We start from the raw sequence: 20142 nt of genomic DNA, 5'->3' as shown, positions 1-20142 counted from the left end.
CTTAATGTCACATCTTGGCTCTGATACAAAACGGTGATCCCTTAATTGGCCGTTAAAACTGCTATGAATGGGTTCATAGCGTGGCTGCTTTGCCGATGAAGCATTAACAGGTGTTTCATGCTTCCTTTTCAGACCAGATGTAGATGGTTGTGGGGGCAATGTTGATGACTGTGCAGAGCAAGTACCTTTATGTGTATATGTGAAGTATTGCATGCTATATTCTCTATGGCATTTAGGGCATATTTTTGTGGGAGTTCTGCATTTGTCTGGATTACAAATCTTTTGATGCTTAGCCCAATTGGGGCTGGATATATTCTTTTTGCATTGATTACAATATTTTTGATTTGGCATTTTTGTTGTTGTTTATTATATACAATTTCTTGGGATTCAAATCAAAATTCTATGCTTAATAAAAAATATCAGTTGGGTTCAGCAGTGTGCTTTGTATATTTTGTGTGTGTGTATGTGTGTTAATATTTTTGGCTTTGGTATTTATATAAAATTTCTTGGGGTCCAAATCAAAACTTTATACTTAATAAACCTATGACAGGTTGTTAAAAATTATATATATTAAATCAAATAGATTTGTAATTCAATTTATACAAATCTGCAATATTTTTGTGTTTAAAAAATATGAGCAGCACTGCAACAACACACCCTCACTCTTTAACAACTCTCACAATACTGGCTGATATGCAATGCAAAATCTCTTTATATACCCTAAGCACGGACCGCATTGAAAACATCTGAAACAATAAGCCAATCAGAATATAACACATCATCACATTATGTCATAACCAACCAATCAGAAAACAACACATGTCTAATGCATAATATTGGGTAATAATTTGTTGCAAAACATGATGCAATATAAATAAACCAGAAATAGGCCACAAGTGGACCGGAAGTAAATATGTGTGGGTGGGTGTGGGTGTGTGTGGGTGTGTATGTGTGTGGGTGTGGGTGGGTGTAGGTGTGTATGTAGGTGGGTGTGGGTGTGTGTGGGTGTATGTGGGTGGGTGTGGGTGGGTGTAGGTGTGTATCTGGGTGGGTGTGGGTGTGTATGTGGGTGGGTGTGGGTGGGTGTGGGTGTGTGTGGGTGTGTATGTGGGTGGGTGTGGGTGGGTGTAGGTGTGTATGTGGCTGGGTGTGGGTGTGTATGTAGGTGGGTGTGGGTGTGTGTGGGTGTGTATGTGGGTGGGTGTGGGTGGGTGTGGGTGTGTATGTGGGTGGGTGTGGGTGGGTGTGGGTGTGTATGTGGGTGGGTGTGGTCAAGGTCGAGGTCAAGGTCAAGGTCAAAATAATCGAAAAAATAATCGAAAAAATAATCGAAAAAATAATCGAAAAAAATAACCGAAAAAATAATCGAAAAAATAATCGAAAAAATAATCGAAAAAATAATCGAAAAAATGGTCAAGGTCATCTTAAGGTCAAGGTCAGTGTTGTGTGTGTGGGTGTGGGTGTGTGTATGTGTTAATACGTTTGGCGTAGTTTTAGGTGTGGCCAAAAAAAATATCAAGAGGGGCATATTTTTGACCGGTTTATGGACAACAATCTCACAGAAGTGCCTTTTATAAGTGTAGGCAAATCAATCTGAGGGGGGTCATACTTTCTCAGGAAATTCCCGAGAGTATTTTTACAAAAATCTTGGATTAGACGGGGTTCCACACTTGAGTAAAAAGCTCATATGGGCATGTTGAGCAAGTTTTAAGTGTAGGCAAATCTGCCAGAGGGGGGTTAATACTTTCCTGTGCTGGTTGTATCATCAATTACACTACTTGGCCTACTCCCCTTTGCCGTCGGCTGCACTTTACAGCAGACCTTGACTAGCGACCGTACTTGTGAACGGACGAGTTCGTATGCCCGCGTGGATTGCAGAACATTCAGCGGTACTGAAGCATTGTAAGAGGAACGAAAAGGAGGGTGTAAGCAAAGCGGGAGGCCTCGTAGGTCGCGATCGTTCAGTGGGAAAGTTCCTGCATTGAATCTCTAATGCTCGCTCGTACTCGAACTCGGTTTTTAAAATATGTTTATTATTTGAAAGCTCAAAACGTTCACACTGATGTTAAATTGTCCTGCTGTACTTCCGGCGAGCGTGCAACTGCTACTCAATGCCCACAGATTTCCAGGTCGCACGGGTGACATCAAGGCAAACAACGTTTCTTAATGATTTATTTTCAGTTTCAAAGAACAGCATTCTCTATCCTATCCTTCTATCCTGTATGCAATACAAGACAGATCAGGAAAATATGGGCTTGTCCGGGATTTGAACCCGTGATCTCTCGCACCCTAAGCGAGAATCGTACCCCTAGACCAACAAGCCACTTACTGATAACCTCCTTATATAACATGCATGGTTTTATTTAAGCACGTCTTTAACCTTATCGTGACGTCTATGGGAATCATTTGTCCTCTATTTGGGATATCGCAGTCTAAACTCGGACGTCTGTCGTAAATTGCCAAGAGAAGATTCGAAGATTTTTTTAAAATTCAATCGTGAATTTGATACAACAATAATGTTATTCAAAATATTAGGATATGATGACCTCCATTTTTACATTTCTTTTAATTTTTATGCATTTTTATTTTTATGAAATTTATTTTTTATTATTTTTATTTATATTAATTTTTTAATATTTGCTATTTGATCAGCAGTAGTAAAGTAACGCTAAGGCGCTACAGCCCAATATTGGGCCCTGGCTTACCTACCGACTCCTGGCCTCCCTCCCACGCGGGCCACCAGGGGGGCGTGTAGATCTCCAGCCAGACTAGGGGGACGGGTGGTCGTCACGACCAACCCCCAGCCATTGCAGGACTTCAGGACCGGATTACGCTCACTCACTCCAAGCTCCCCAAGTTCCTCACGATGGTGGGTTGCCACAGGTCCTACACCCAGAGACTGAACGCAAATTAGGAGTTTGAACTTTGCCAACGGATGTGAAGAATTTGAATTTGATCCATAGTTAAGAGCCCACCCTTTTCGTAGTCTAACAAAGATCATGGATAAGCGAACTTCTGAAGGGACGATATCTCATTTTACAGGGTGACCCAAAAATAATCGGAGTAACTCCAGGAATGTGTTCCTCGCATGTAAACAATTAAAATAGCTTATATAAACATTCGTCCAGAAATACTTGGTTTCAGAGTTGTAGGCTTTCACAACGCATGTTTATCGGAATGTCGTTATCTACCACAGGTGGTTTCCTGCGACACAAGATGCTGTTGAACACAATCTGATAGTACTTTTGGTAGTTGTATATGTTGAATGACGCTAATGAAACCATGTACACAAACCAGAAGAGAGAAGATATGCTCTTCATGAATGGTTTGGCGGAAGGCAATACTCTGGAGAGGCTCTTCTTTTGTACCAGGAAAGGTTCCCACAACGGAAATTTCCAGATAAGAAAACATTTGTGAGAATCCATCCACCGCTATGTGAATCAAGGGATTTTTCATTTCGTGCTGCCACGAGAGAACGACAACGATTTACAACTCCTGCGAAGGGAGAAGAAATTCTGGATACTGTGAATGCAACTCCTCAAATCAACACGCGAAGGTAGGCAATTCCTGCCTTGAGGCAGGAGGTGGACATTTTGAACATCTCCTCTAGGATACTGTGAAGAATTCAGTGTCAACCGGAACGTCTTTATCTTCACGTGGGAGACATTGACATTCGGGTTAGCACGTGTTTTGAATGCCTACAACTCGGAAACTAAGGATTCCCGGAACTACCTATGTTTATGCAAACTATTTAAATTGTTTACATGTGAGAATCACGTTCCTGAAGTTATGCTACTTATTTTGGGGACACCCTGTATATATTCAACACGATTTCGCTTTCTTCGTCTGCTTGTGCAAAAGGAAAAAGCCGGACTCGTCCGGGATTTGAACCCGGGACCTCTCGCACCCAAAGCGAGAATCATACCCCTAGACCAACGAGCCGCCTGTAACAACAAACAAAGTATGTATCCATTTCTAGCAGCATGGTACGCCATCAGCGATATTGTGCGACTCATTCTTCGAGTCAAGTCTCTGACGTCAGCGCGTTGGGATAAACAGGTTGTGCGGCAGCTTTCTCCATATGGATTGTAGGCTCTTATAAATTATTTCGGATTCATTTCATATCAATCTGAGTAAGGATTATGAAAGAACACAAATCATTCTTGGTATGTACTTTTTCTTCTCTTTTTTTATTCTACAGTCAATATTGTTTTAAGGGGTGGAATTATGTTGATGCAAAAGCAATGTACTTTTTTGTTCATTGCCATTTTTTATTCAATTTTTTACCTTCGATTGATTGATTTGCTTTATTTTACTTCGCTTGTATGCCACTTCTGGCAAATTGCGAAAATGGGTATTAGTGATGATATCATGAAATTGATGAATGGATACTCACAAACATCCGTGCCCAGGTCAGGATTCGAACGATGTGCGATGTGCTAATCACTACGCCCACGAATGCAGGCTTAATACCTACGAAATGTGGAAAACAGACTCAGTGAACATGATGTTGGATAATTGGCCTACTCCCCTTTGCCGTCGGCTGCACATTACAGCAGACCTTGACAAGCGACCGTACTTGTGAACGGACGAGTTCGTATGCCCGTGTGGACTGCAGAACATTCAGCGGTACTGAAGCATTGTAAGAGGAACGAAAAGGAGGGTGTAAGCAAAGCGGGAGGCCTCGTAGGTCGCGATCGTTCAGTGGGAAAGTTCCTGCATTGAATCTCTAATGCTCGCTCCTACTCGAACTCGGTTTTTAAAATATTTTTATTATTTGAAAGCTCAAAACGTTCACACTGATGTTGCATTGTCCTGATGTACTTCCGGAGAGCGTGCAACTGCTACTCAATGCCCACAGATTTCCAGGTCGCACGGAGGACATCAAGGCAAACAACGTTTCTTAATGATTTATTTTTGGTTTCAAAGAACAGCATTCTCTATCCTTCTATCCTGTATGCAATACAAGACAGAACAGGAAAATATGGGCTTGTCCGGGATTTGAACCCGGGACCTCTCGCACCCTAAGCGAGAATCATACCCCTAGACCAACAAGCCACTCGCTGATAACCTCCTTATATAACATGCATGGTTTTATTTAAGCACGTCTTTAACGGTATCGTGACGTCTATGGGAAACATTTGTCCTCTATTTGGGATTTCGCAGTCTAAACTCGGACGTCTGTCGTAAATTGCCAAGAGAAGATTCGAAGATTTTTTTTTAAAATCAATCGAGAATTTGATACAACAATAACGTTTTTCAAAACATTAGGATATGATGACCTCCATTTTTATTATTATTTTAATTTTTATGCATTTTTATTTTTTTGAAATTTCTTTATTATTATTATTTTCATTTATATTAATTTTCTAATATTTGCTATTTGATCTGTAGTAGTAAAGTAACGCTATAGCGCTACAGCCCAATATTGGGCCCTGGCTTACGAACCGACTCCTGGCCTCCCTACCACGCGGGTCACCAGGGGGGCGTGTAGATCTGCAGCCAGACTAGGGGGACGGGTGGTCGCAAAGTAAGTATATAATATAGTTGAGAAAGTAGCGCAGTCTTCCCTCCCGAAGCTGAAAAAGGAGGCTCGTGGGCGTTCCCAACCCTGACGTCACTCACGGGACAGAACTGACGTTGTCACAGACCTTTCCGCTTGTTATAGGATCTGCATTTGTGTGAGGGAACGTGAAAGTGCCTTGTGTTTCCTTTTCCTGTAGCTCTTGTGTGATAGTGGAGATTTTTTTTCAACAACAATAACATTTGAGGATAATGCCGCGCAATTATGCTGTTGTTTTGTGCCCGAACAACGCAAGAAATACAGTAGGACAGGCATATATCCAAGCAAAAGTTTTCGGTTTAAACTAGATAAAATGAGGATTTTGGTTTCTTGTTGTGTGAAATAAGATAATGTGACGATAATTTAAGGAGAGAAATAATTATCAAGGCAACACGGAGAATGTTCTGTAACCCTGTTATTGATAATAGCACGCTTCCAAAGTGGGGTATAGGAGGCTTGACCCATCCCCTCTCTCCAGGATATTTTTCAGTTTACATTAGATAAAATTAGGCTTTCGGCTTCGTCAATAATATGACTGAGAATGTTCTATAACCCTGTTATTGTTACTAGCGCGTATCCAAGATGGGGATCAAGTGGCTCGAGCCCCATTAGGTAATTTTTCAGTTTATACTACATAAAATTAGGTTTTTATCTTCTTGAATAATGTGACGATAATTTAAGGAGAGAAATACTTATGAAAGCAAGACGGAGAATTACCCTGTTGTTGATAATATTGCACGTAAACTTTACTTGAGCTTTCAGTGTTGTCGCAGTGAACTTGAGCACTATGTAGAGACTTGTCAGTATTTGGAAGCTGCACAACAAAGGTAGCTCCACACGTAGGGCGATTCGTTGTAATTTCTAATATCTGCAAGACGCGAGAGGGAATGTTCTTGAATAAGAGGAGTCGAACTACTGGCAATATCTATGAATCGTTTATCTGCGGAACATTCTAGAATATAATGAGGATAAATATGCGTTAATTAGAACCATTCCTAAATAGATATACTTTGACCGGACCTTGAATCCAATGAGAAAAATTGCGTTATTTCTGACTTCATTTCCTTTTAAGCGTTCAATTCAAGGACTTGTTCACGATTTATTTGATCGTGTACAAGGCGCTTTACTTCAGTCTCCAATACGAAATCATAAAAACTTCTGGGGACTTGATTTCAAAAAATGTGTCCGAGATAACGAGTGGCGTTCCAAGGATTTTCGGAAGGGAAAGTGGTTACGTATACTATTTTTGGTGGTCAGTCCTCATTTTGCCATCTTTTCCTGTCTTTGACGTTCAAATGGGGCTATGACCCCACCAACCCTCCCTTGGGCACATCACTGGAGATAAATAAGTAAGCATTTAACCATATTGGGAGACGAAACATTAGATGTGTTGGGAACGGAAGTGTTTTCACTGTGCATTAATTGTTTCGCGATCCAACTGTATTCTAGAAGACTTCCTTTGTTTCGTGCCGATGTGTGAGACTGCGGAAGCTGTGACAGATAATTTTGAGCACTTGCGAGTGCTTAGGCCTGAATATGAACAATTTGGTGGGTTACTGATTTATCCAATAACTTCGCCCTAACACCCCACACAATGTTTTAGAAAGGACAACTTTATGGTAATTTTGGCTCTAAGTATAACTTTTCACCCCCCAAAAACACGAATTTACAACACTCAAATAGAAAATTCTGAACAAACCTCTCTGCTCCACATCCGAGCCGGCTTTCCCGCTTTTCATTACATGTAATTCTATTGATAGTTAACTTTCAGCGACACAGTTTACTAGATATAGTCTGCTCTATACATTTACATTTACTTATACACACACGCCAGAACATTCATTCAATTTTTAAAACAACTTTATTTCCGACAACGCGGAAGAAGTGTGAATTCCTATGCCGTTGCTGGTGCTCGTCTTTGACTTGTCCCGTGGCTGACGTCACCCGTGGAGGCTTACGAATCGTTCCGAACTTTTCCGAACGCCAGACTGCCCGACCAAACCCCAGCCATTAAAGGACTTCAGGACCGGATTACGCTCACTCACTCCAAGCTCCCCAAGTTCCTCACGATGGTGGGTTGCCACAGGTCCTACACACAGGCCGAAAACCCAGAGACTGAAACCACATTAGGAGTTTGAACTTTGCCAACGGAAGTGAAGAATTTGAATTTGTTCCATAGTTAAGAGCCCACCCTTTAGTAGTATAAATTTGTGCATCTGACCCCAACTCTGAGTTCTTGACCAAACGACCACAAAAAGTTGAAAAACTCACTTTCTCTCCCCGTTCCGTGCCTCATTTATTACGCTGACGACGTTTCACGGGGGCAAAAAGGCAGTGATGAGTGAAAGATGAGCTCTCATCCCCTCATCCTCTCATCTTTCTCATTCTCTTTTTATTCTCTCATCTTCCTCTCATCCTCCTCTCATCCTCCCATCTTTCTCTTATTCTCTTATTTTTTTATTTTCTTATTTTCTTATTTTTTGAAAGATGAGTGCATCTTATCGTAATTTTCCAAGTCTGGGACCAAATGTTTATATATCATGACCTACGTAAACCTCTTTTCTTATTCTCTCATTCTCTCATTCTCTTATTTTTTGAAGGATGAGTGCACCTTATCGTAATTTTCCAAGTCCGGAGCCAAATGTTTATATATCGTGATCTTCGTAAACCTCTCTTCTCATCCTCTTATTCTCTCATCCTCTCATTCTCTCATTCTCTCATTCTCTCTACCTTTAGAATATTGTCGTCAACATTAGAGATGAAGTTGGAGTGCTGGAATCAACGGGGCCAAATGTTTATATATGGTGATCTTCGTAAACCTCTCTCTCGGGGGGGAAGGATGTTGCATATACACACGCGCGCGCTCTCATCTTCTCATTTTCTTATTCTCTTATTCTCTTATTTTTGAAAGATGAGTGTATTTTATCGTAATTTTCCAAGTCCGGGACCAAATGTTTATATATTGCGACCTACGTAAACCTCTCCTCTCATCTTCTCATCTTCTCATTTTTGAAAAATGAGTGCATCTTATCGTAATTTTCCAAGTCCGGAGCCAAATGTTTATATATATCGTGACCTTCGTAAACCTCTCCTCTCATCCTCTTATTTTTGAAAGATGAGTGTATTTTATCGTAATTTTCCAAATCCGGGGCCAAATGTTTATATATTGCGACCTACGTAAACCTCTCTCTCGGGGAGGGAACGATGTGCCACACACATACGTGCGCGCGTGCGTATGCCTCTTATTATTTTCCGTATTGTGACGCAAGCAAACAAAATAATAATTGTTGTTTTTTTAGGATCCCTGGCCCCTATAACCTCGCCGGGGGGGTGCATGGTGGCGACGAAATCATCACGAGTTTAGATTTGTACTGCGAATGTTGTCAAAATTCAATCAACGTTGTTCGTTCTCAATGCTAGAATCTTATATAGATTATTCTCTAAAACGAAAATCGATAATCCTATGCCAAGCCCCCAAGGCATTCAGGCAATTTCTAATGTTCGCGTGGATAGCAACGCTCGGTAGAACTTTTCCCGTCCCCGTGGAGAAATTGTGTTTCCTCGCTCAATGTAACATTTTCATCACGGACCAAACTATCCACAGCAACCCCTCCCCGAACCCATTCACCTTGCATCCTCTTCCGCCCGAAGAGATTCTATTTTTTTTCAGCTTTCCCACGGTTCTGAATAAAGAATCCATCACATCCCCGATAACAATAGAATTAGAAGCGGATGCGGTGGAAGCGAATACAGCAGCATCTTCCGCTCTTGAGTTTTGTGCTGGGGTCGCCGCCCGTTTCACACACCACACCCTGACGGGGCGTGGAATAGAGGCCGAGGGGAAATAATCGAGAATACATGCATGGGTGGAACTATCAACGTCCCGTTTATTGTTATTTGTCCCCCACAGGATATTGTGCGCATCACAAAAGTTTTTTGTTGAAAAAAAAATATAACATGAGTAAATCAGTCAACAAGGGTTTTATTTGCTAGGACATTGACTATAGCGCTTATTGTGTTTTCACCAAAGAGAGTCGCGTGGAGTAGGAAGGAGGGAAGGAGAAAAAAGAGAGGAGTTTTTATATAACGTACCAGTTTCTTCTTTGTACATCATTATCATAGTGAACGTCAATCGTGGCAGTTCAGTATTCTTAATTGTTTGTCTGGGAGTATACATATATATCATCGTGGAAGTTTTAGTGAGCTACAAGTTTTATTTTGAAGTTTCTCTATCTCTCTTGAAAGGTGAACGTCAATCGTGGCAGTTCAGTATTCTTAATTGTTTATCTAGCAGTATACATATATATCATCGTGGAAGTTTTAGTGAGCTACAAGTTTTTATTTTGAAGTCTCTCTCTCTATCTCTGTTGAAAGGTAAGTTTTTATTTTTTCATGATATATTAATATTTTTTGTTTTGCGTCTGACACACACATATTCAAAGGAGTCATAAAAAATTGACACACACTTACATGTCGTATATTTTTAACCCCCTACAACAGTGCACACACACATACATACATACATACATACTGTTCGCGTCTAATATATATGTGGAAGGAAAAAATATCTAGCATTTTTCAATTTTTTTTTTCTTCTGTTTCAGTGCGCTTTCCACTACCATCACCACAACCCCCCCAAAAAATTTCTCTGTATATATATATAAATAACAGAGAGAAAAAATGGAATCGCAACCAGGTCCCTCCGGTCTTTGCGTTAAAGTGGCATGTCGCAACTGCGGAATATCAATTTCTAAACCTAATATTGCTAGGCATTTGAAAAAATGTCGTCGACCGGATCATGATGTCCTAGTCCCGCCGGCAAAGAAATCTCGCACTGATGGGCATGAATGCGGTGCTTTGAATAAAAGTGCACGCATCATGACCTATAAATCTGGAAGCGACGAAAAATGTGACTCGAGCATCTTCCTCGACAATGTGAAATCTCTGGTAGTCGATAAATTACGTGATTGCCTCGTCAATGTTGCAATTAAAATTCATCTCGTCTTGACCCTGCTGTATGAGAAAGTTGTCTCGTCCGAGTCAAGTACTTTTAGCTTTTACGTAGGGTGTGAAGCCTTACACGATGACAATAACGAGAATCTTGACGAGATAGTGACACGGCTATTTGAGCACCTGACACAAAAACAAGAAGAGTTTGAAGGTAGAGGAAGTGGGTGGAGTCTTTGCGGTCACAACCACATGTTAGAACTTCGAGTCTGCAATTTCAAACCATTACGCAGCACTCAAAAAAAAACAAAAAAACAAAAAAAGCAAAATGCAGTGTTGAACATACAAAGTAATGATCAGAAGAGTTTCCTATGGTCTGTCATCGCCGCATTACACCCGTCTAATAATAATAACCCCCAACGCCTGTCCAATTACAGAGGATATGAGGGGATATACGAGAATATGATGAGAGGAATTTCCTATCCTGTGCCCCTGAATAAGATCAATCAATTTGAAAAAAACTATAGAGAGGAAAAAGGAAAAGATATCGATATTTCTGTTTTTGGGGTTGACGATTGCGACAATATTCGTGTGTTAAGACCTGCGAGAAGGCAGAATAATGTAATTCGACTCTTGCTTGTAGATGGCCGTTACAGTTTAATTCGGAATTTCTCAGGATTAGTAGGAAGACAGATCAGCAAGAATCACGATAAGACCGAAATTTGCGATCGATGTTTGAGAATTTTTCGCGGGGGTAAGAAGATGAGAGAACAGCACAAGTGTTTTGGCTCCGTGAATGCAGAACCCGAAGATGTCATGCCGGAACCCGGAACCAAGATGAAATTTCAGAAACACCAGGCTCTTCTCCACCATCCCGCTGTTCTTTATGCCGACTTTGAAAGCTTCCAAGTTCCCATGACGTCTTGCGACCCTGATCCCTCTACCTCAAGCACGACCCAAATTTTTCACCACGAGCCTTGCAGTTTCTCCATCTACGGAGAAAAATTGAATGATGTCATCTTGTATTGCGGACCCGATGCGGCAAAATATTTTGTTGAGAAGATAGCGGAATGCGCGAGAGAACTTGCACCCGGCCTGAAAGGCTCTTACGTTTCTCCACCTGCTCTCACAACAGAACAACAACAGAGACATGACGCGGCGACAAGATGCGAGGAGTGTAACCAGGCTTTCACCCCCGAAAATTACAAGGTCGTCCACCATAACCACCAGAATGGATTATTTCTAAGCACCATCTGTAATTCGTGCAATCTTAAAATTAAGGAGTTGCATTTTGTTGCCGTGTTTCTGCACTACACGGAGAAGTACGATACACATCTCTTCGTCAAAGAGCTCCACAACATAACTTCTCGAATCAGCATTATTCCGAGAACGAGTGAGAAGTATATTACAGTGAGAGTGTGGATCCCTCTCGAAGAAGGAGGAAGTGTGGAAGTGCGAATCCTGGACTCTTACAATTTCCTGTCCTCCAGCCTCGCAAGCCTTGCATCTCAACTTGGCGACGAAGATCTTGTGGCCACCAAGCAAAAATGTTTTTCAGGGAGAGATGAGAATTTGAATCTGTTGCGTCGCAAGGGCGTCTACCCCTACGAGTACGTCAACGATTTCGAGAAATTTGACGAGACGGAACTTCCACCCCGGGAGGTATTTTATTCTCATCTCACGGAGGACGTCTGTTCCGAAGAGGACTACGAACACGCTCGTAGTGTATGGACGGCATTCAATTGCCAAACTTTTCGCGATTATCACGATCTTTATCTGAAATTGGGCGTAACACTTCTGATGGATATTTTCGAATCGTTTCGTAAGAGATGCATCGCGATATACAAGTTGGACCCTGCGTATTTCTTCACGACGCCGGGGTTGACTTGGGCTTCGATGATGAAATACACCAACGTGGAACTGGGCCTCATCGCAGAGAAGGAACAGTATGCTTTCATGGAGAGTGCGATACGCGGTGGCATCGTCCAATGCCCCCGACGCCATGCTCGGGCAAACAATCCTCATACGCCTGGTTACGATGCATCGAAGCCCAACACCTACATTGTCTACTGGGATGTCAACAACCTGTACGGCCACTCCATGTCCCAGTGTCTTCCCATCAGCGACTACGCGTGGATGACCGAAGAGGAACTCTCCTGCGAAGATTTTCTCAACTGGAGCGAAGATAATGAATGGGGCTGTTTCTTGGAAGTGGATCTCGATTATCCCGAAACACTTCACGAGAAACATCACGGATTGGCCCTGGCCCCCACCAAGGAGAAGCCACCTGGAGGATCGGAGCCAAAACTCATACTAAGCATGGAGAACAAGCGGAATTACGTTCTGCACTACCGACTCCTCCAATTTTACATAAGTCACGGCTTGCAGTTGAAGAAAGTTCATAGAGGATTGAAGTTCCGACAGAGCAAGTGGCTGGAACCCTACATAACCGAGAACACGTGCCGCAGAACACAATCGACATCGCCTGCAGACAAGGATCTGTACAAACTGTTCAATAACGCCATCTATGGCAAGACGATGGAGAACGTGCGTAATTACATCGACGCAACGTTGGTCACGGACGAAAAGAAATTTGAAAAGATCGTCGCGTCACCCTACTTCAAAAACTTCACCATTTTCGACGAGAATCTAGTATTCGTCGAGAGGAACAAGAAGCAAGTGATGCTCAACAAGCCGATTGCCATAGGTGCCACTGTTCTTGAACTATCAAAATTGCACATGTACCAATCGTACTACGATCAGTTTCAACCTTTTTATGGAGATAACATCCAAATATGTTACATTGACACGGATAGCTTCATTTTTCTAATCCAAACACCAAGCCTCGAACATGATCTGACTAAGATGAAGCATCTGTTTGATTTTAGCAACTTACCATCAGGCCATCACTTACATTCGGCAGAAAACAAAATGACGATTGGAAAGTTCAAAGATGAAGTTGGCGGGGAGTACATCAGCGAATTTGCGGGGCTTCGTGCCAAAATGTACTGTGTAAAGATTGCAGAAGAAAAAGAGATCAAGAAAGCGAAGGGGGTGGGAAAAATAAGTACCAGCAAATTTAGCATGCAAGACTACAAGGAATGCCTTTTTCATGGTAAAAGGCAACTCAGCACCGATCATCGCATTGCAAGTAAATTGCATGTTTTGTACACGACGCGCGTAACCAAAGTAGCATTGGATGCAACGGACAATAAGTTACGTGTTCTCGATTGTAAAATCCACACGCGAGAGTGGGGGCACTACAATAAAAGCGATAAATGTGGCGTGTGTTAACCGTAACCCCATAGCCATGAAGTCCGCTGTGTTTTTTCCTCTTCAAAAGCAGACGGAGGAAAAGAATGAAAGAGGGAGCCCTCGGGCGATGAAAAATAAGAGTTGAATTTAATGAGCCTCGGTTTGGAGCGGGCTTAACAACATAATAACAGGTTGCAACTTTTCATCGCCCGAGGGCTCCCCCTTTCATTATTTTCCTCCGTATGTTTCGAATGTGTTAAATAACTAACAAGGACAATGAATCTCTTTGGTTTTCGCAAACAAAGCAACATGGACACTGCATCGCCAATTTCCAATAACCTCTTACCTTCCGTGTTATCTAAACTCAATGGTCTACTAATTGTACATCTTAATAGTATATGGACGGAAATAAATAACGATGTGGGCAAGATGTTTTACGTTTTTAATAACAATTTACATTTCTATGAAATTCCGATTGACGGGAAACTTCAAATCACCGTGAATCCGGAGAACACAGGCGAAATCAAAATTTCTACCGGCAAGAACATTTTTCGAATGAAGCACGACAAGATACTTTCTAACATGTCGTACTATGTGTCTGCAGGAGATTATCTTTACGTGGAACTCCTAGGAGATTACGACAAACTTATTCCTCTCTTCGTAGAATTACGAATCGTCTATCCTATTATAAATAACCGTTAACCAAAAATGCCTAACGACATTTTCGGCAACACCAAGCGTGTAGACCATGCAGAAGAGATTCTCATGCTGGACGTTCGAGTTAAGAAGTTGAGGACCGATTTGATCGCTTTACAGGAAACCTTAAACAAAAGTTTAGAGTCTGAGATCGCTACGCTCCAAACGCAATGTCTCGATCCCATTCTGAAAATCGATTCCGAACTGAAAACACTGATAAAAAATTATGTCGACGTACCTTCTTACGACAACATTCAAAATATACAGTTGAGCATGGATTCGCTTCAAAATGATTTGGCCAAATTACAGCAATTTCAATCGAAAAATGAAGATTTGGAAAAATTGAAACTCGAAATCGAAGAGCGAACTTCCGCAATAGAAAAGAATTTCTCTGAACTTCAAACCGTGGTGAATGATATTGATGTAGAACGCTTGCAGGTTGTTGTTTCTAAATTACAAGAAGAATTCACCGGCACGTTGGAAGAAATTAAATCCAAGTTGCAGACTTTGGAAGATACCATGACGAACCTACCATCGTCGGACGAACTGCAGGTCATCGGTAAAAGCGTCGCGAACATAAAAATTCAGTTGGAGGCCTATCAAGATTTCGAACACATTCAAACCACCATCGCTACGCTTCAGGCGTCCTTGGAATTGATCAACGAAGAAAATAAAAATATTCACGCTGAAGCAGGTGTGTTGACGAGTATTCAGGACACGTTGAGCACGGTTCAGCAGAAGATCCAATATTTGGAAAATTTGAACGTCGAATCCAATCTTACTCATTTTCATCACGTACTGGACAACATACAGGGTGACTTGGAATCGTTACGAACGAGCGTGCCTTCGAGCGAAGATTTGGAAAAATTGAAAACGGCGGTGACGGCACTATCAGATTCGAGTGACATCAAAAGTTCGTTGAGCGATCTCGAGAGTAAAGTGGCCAATCTCCCTACCTCCAAAGAATTACACGCTTTGAAAAGGAACATATCACGCATGCTGAAACGACTGGAAACGGAAACGGCGAACGTGGAACAGATTCGAGACGAACTTGCCTCGCTGGTGTCGACGCTGCCCACTTCGCAGAGCGTCGCCGACCTTCACACGCAGTTTACAGACATGCGAATCATCGTGAACGATCTTACCGAGAAGAGCTCGAAATTGAATCAAATTGAGAACCTTCAGAACATTGTCGTCAACATCAGAGATCAAGTTGGAGTGCTGGAATCAACGCAGGAATCAACGCTGACCTCTTTCGGTGCCAAGTTGCAAGAACTCAACGAAAGCTACAAGCAGTTGAACGTGGAAGTGAAAATCAAACCGTCATTTTCTACCGTAACGGATACCATAGTCGAACATTTGTTGCCCGTACAAAACACACTGGGTCAGCTTCACAGCAACCTCGTTAGCGTCGACACTAAATTCGCTAAACTGCATTCTTTGCAAGCCATCGAAATCAACAGCGTACCCAATCAACAGAGAATCTCCACGTTCGTCGAAGGTAACAAACTGTACATGCTACATCCTTATCATCCGTACTACAAGTTTCTCCTCGATGGCACGATTCAGATAAACGAATTTTCGTACTGGTCTCACGGCAGAAAAGCTAGCGTTCCCACCATGACTTTGATATCGAATCGTGGTGTCCAGAAAGCAGGAAACATTCCTCTGGCACGTTGGAACGAAACGCGCAACATATATGAAATACACGAAGACGAAGATCTCACCGTTTTCGACGTGAGTGCCGGCGATAAGCTGATCATTCAAAACACGAGCGAAGTGCCACCCTCTTTGAATCCCATCACGCTTGTGCTTCTCTTGAAACGTAATCTCTAAGAAAAAATGTCAAGGCAGGCCATCGTCCAAGAATTGCATAAACCTGCACGCCGTAACTACGAACGTTTGGCTGTGGTAACCAAGGGAATCGACGACCTCTGGGAAAGTGACCTCGTGGAGATGAGTAGCGGCAAGTTAAAAAACGTGCATAAATTGAACAGGGGCAACAAGTACCTCCTCACCGTCATAGACACATTTTCGAAATTCGCATGGGCTCTACCTTTGAAGGCGAAAACAGGAACGTGCGTCACGGAAGCATTCAAGACAATTTTTCGCGAAAGCGGCGGCAGACGACCTCGGTTTCTGCACACGGACAAAGGGAAGGAATTTTACAATGCCGTATTCCAAAAGTTTATTCGGAAACACAACGTTCAACATTACTCGACCTTCAGCGACGTCAAGGCCAGCATCGTGGAAAGATTCAATCGCACTCTGAAATCGCGCATGTGGTCACGCTTCACGCTTCAGGGAAGCTACAAGTGGGTCACTATTCTTCCGGAACTTGTTAACGACTATAATCACACACGGCACGCAACGATAGGCATGAAGCCAGCTGACGTTACCAAGTCTGACGAGCAACGTTTAATTTCTAGCGTTTACTGTCCAAAATACACGCCCACGACAAAAAAGGCTAAATACAAAATTGGAGAACAGGTGAGGGTCAGTAAATTGAAGCGAACGTTCGACAGGGGTTTCACACGAAACTGGAGCACCGAACTTTTTACCGTGGTTCGAGTTCTACCCGGGAACCGTCACACGTATATAATAAAGGACAGTGGCGGTGAAATTTTATTGGGGCGCTTCTATGAAGAGGAACTCTCTAAAACTAAATACCCCGACACGTACCTTATCGAAAAAGTTTTGCGCAAGAGAGGCAACAAACTTTTGGTGAAATGGCTGGGACTTCCGGAAACAAGTTGGATCGATTCAAACGAAGTGATTCTATGAGTACGTGGAATGTTGTGAAACGTTTACCTAATTCGGAAAGTCAAACGAAGAAAAAGAACGGTGAATTGCTCCCCGACAGCATCCGCTGTCTGATCGTAGGACCTTCGGGGTGTGGAAAAACGACACTGCTCGTGGACAATTTTCTCCTCGCACCGAATTGGTTAGATTGGAAGAACAGGCACCTGTACGTGTTCTCGAAAAGTTTAGAGCAATCCAAATACCAGCAACTGATGAAACTGTACGATGGTCTAGACATTGCAACGTTCGCCTCGGAAATAAAACCACTCGACGATTGTCGTGAAAATTCAGTCGTTGTGTTCGACGACGCCATCCTGGAAAATCAAAATGAAATTCGCAACTTTTTCACGCAAGGTCGTCACAAAGGAATGGATTGCTTTTACCTAGCTCAAACGTTTTCCAAAATTCCAAAACAGTTAGTACGCGACAACGCTAATTTCATATGTTTGTTTCGTCAAGATCACACCAACCTCAAGCATGCGTACGATGACTACGTAGGCGGAGACATGAACTACAATCAATTTTCGGAAGGCTGCTGCTCTACTTGCTGGAACGCTGACGATTTCGGATTCGCTACGATCGACATGACGAGGAAACCCAACGACGGAAAATACAGAAACAAAATCAACGACTTTCTAAACGTTGCAACGTTGTGAGAAACGACGTATATAAATAACGTCATGACGAAACGAAAAATCGAAGACGAAAATCTCAAGCTTCGCGATTACCTCGCGAAACGCTTCAAAGGTTGGAAATCCGAAAATCGCGGATTCTACGAAGAGAAGAAACGTCAGGATCAACCTGTGATCGATGCCATCAGCGGTCTAGGTAAAGAAATTAAAAGTGTCACGGAACAAAATAAAAATTTGATTAATGAACTCGTACCGCTCGCAGCTAAAAGTTACGCCGTACCCACGCCCATTTCGAGCATTCCTTCGACGCCATTCGAACTGAAGGATGCACCGGCACGACGTCGAGCTATTGGTAGCACCTCGTCGTCTTCGGATAAAATCGAGTTGGGACCTTTGGCACGAGACTACCTGAGCACGGGGAAGTTCGACAAGGATGAAGTGTTCGGATTGTATCCTAGCATGGAAACCAGCGAAGGCGGCGGTGTGGTGTGGAAGATTGGGAAATCGAAGGTGACCTTCGAAGGCAACGACATTAAAGTCAATTTAGGCGACAAGGATAGTTGGAACAGGTATCCGGGTACGGTGGGACTGTGGGAACTCGTTGCCAAAAAGCAGCCGAAAGATTACACCGACGAAGATTACCAGAGTTACAAGGAAATTCTGATCATGACGGATGCCTTGTACCAAAACAACGACGCCTCGCAGAATAGGGTGAAATCGAGCAGCGGCGAGAAGTACAGGAATCTCATCAAACCGATTTGGAACCAGGTCAAAACAGGCAGCGGGGTCAAACGCTACAACACGTTACCCAAAGAATTCGTTTGGGTGGACGACGTGAGGAAACTCGTGGACCGATTGTTGGTGATAGCCGGCGAAGAGAATGCAGGCAACCGTAATTTCTACAACGAGAAGGTTGGCATCGTGGACATGATCAGCACGAAACTTTCCAACTTCATCGTGAACGACGACAAGGGCATAGGTTACCTCATCAAAATCATCAACACGCTGCCTCCGAAATTCTGGAATGTGGCCGAAGGAAAGGGACTCGTAAACGACATCATCAACAAGTTACCTTTCGAGATGCATCTACCTGGCTACCAGTACTGCGGACCGGGTACCAAACTCGAGAAAAGATTGGAGAGAGGAGACAAGGGTGTGAATCCGTTGGACGCCGCATGCAAAGATCACGACATCGCTTACAACACCACGCAGACGGATCTGGATGCACGTCACGAAGCAGACAGAAAGTTAGAGCACGCAGCTTTCGAAAGGTTCGTGAGCAGAGACGCATCGCTGGGTGAACGGGTCGCCGCACTAGGCACCACCATCGCCATGAACACGAAACAAAAATTGGGGTGGGGTATATAAATAACATACAGTAAAAAAAACAACATGGCTTGCATAACTGATTTGCCACCCGAGCTACTATCTAAAATATTCAAAAAGGTAGTTAACGGAGATGTTAATAAACTTGTAAGCATAGCAAGAACAATGCCGGAATTTCGCATCCCTTGTGAAATGGTTCTCAAGGACCTTCTTCGGGAGATCAGCGGCCTGAGGTGCGGTGATCTCAACATTCTGCTTTCGGCTGCAGGGGAAAAATTGAACGAGAGGTCGGACGAACTGTACGAGGCAATGCAGGGAAGAAGATGGTATACTGATGATTGGTACAAGTCTATGCAGGAGAAGGAAGATATCCTTACGCACATCCTCGCGTTTTCCGAAGCACGAACTTTCTTCCTCCGTTAAAAAAATAATAATATATACGTGTCAAAAAAACTTGATATATAAATAACACACATCGTGAAAAAAATAATCTTCGGTATATATAAATAACTCACATCGTGAAAAAAAAAACAATTAAATTTCTCTAACATACACACACTGAAAATTTTCTCTTCTTCGATATGACAACTGAAAAAATGAGTGATCTCCAAGCATTAAAACAAATGCTAAATTTGTCAGTCGAGTATGTAAAAATTCGGGAATTGGAAGTCGACAAACCTTACACGATAACTTCCGGTTCAATCGTTTCTACCCAGTATGGTCCCAAGGTACGCCTGTTGCTCAACGCACAATACAGTCTATTTTTACCAGATCGATACGCTAACATGTTATCCGACGAGAAGCTATCTATTTTAATCGAGAACAAAACTCGAATCGTGTACAAGGGGACAAAGGAACTTCTTGGCAAGAAAACGAAGCACGTAATAGAATTTGTGTAGCGACTGCGAGGCCTTGAAAATA

At 42.6% G+C, this 20142-nt stretch overlaps 1 protein-coding gene and 2 non-coding genes across 3 annotated transcripts in view; all 3 read right to left on the bottom strand.

Moving 5' to 3' along the window:
• Window positions 1-20142, bottom strand: part of LOC145978774 (N-acetylated-alpha-linked acidic dipeptidase 2-like) — a 236056-nt gene that overhangs the window by 42265 nt on the left and 173649 nt on the right. The gene's annotated exons all lie outside the window — the stretch shown is intronic.
• Window positions 3871-3942, bottom strand: TRNAP-UGG (transfer RNA proline (anticodon UGG)). Its single transcript has one exon. It is a non-coding gene; the product is annotated as a tRNA-Pro (tRNA).
• On the bottom strand, window positions 4987-5058 carry TRNAP-AGG (transfer RNA proline (anticodon AGG)). The gene has a single exon. It is a non-coding gene; the product is annotated as a tRNA-Pro (tRNA).

The sequence above is a fragment of the Lepisma saccharinum genome, chromosome 25 (genome assembly GCF_977018435.1).
Source record: "Lepisma saccharinum chromosome 25, izLepSacc3.1, whole genome shotgun sequence".
NCBI classification, from domain to species: domain Eukaryota; kingdom Metazoa; phylum Arthropoda; class Insecta; order Zygentoma; family Lepismatidae; genus Lepisma; species Lepisma saccharinum.
The sequence above is the reverse complement of the archived record's forward strand: the minus strand, read 5'-3'. Positions and strand labels throughout refer to the sequence as shown.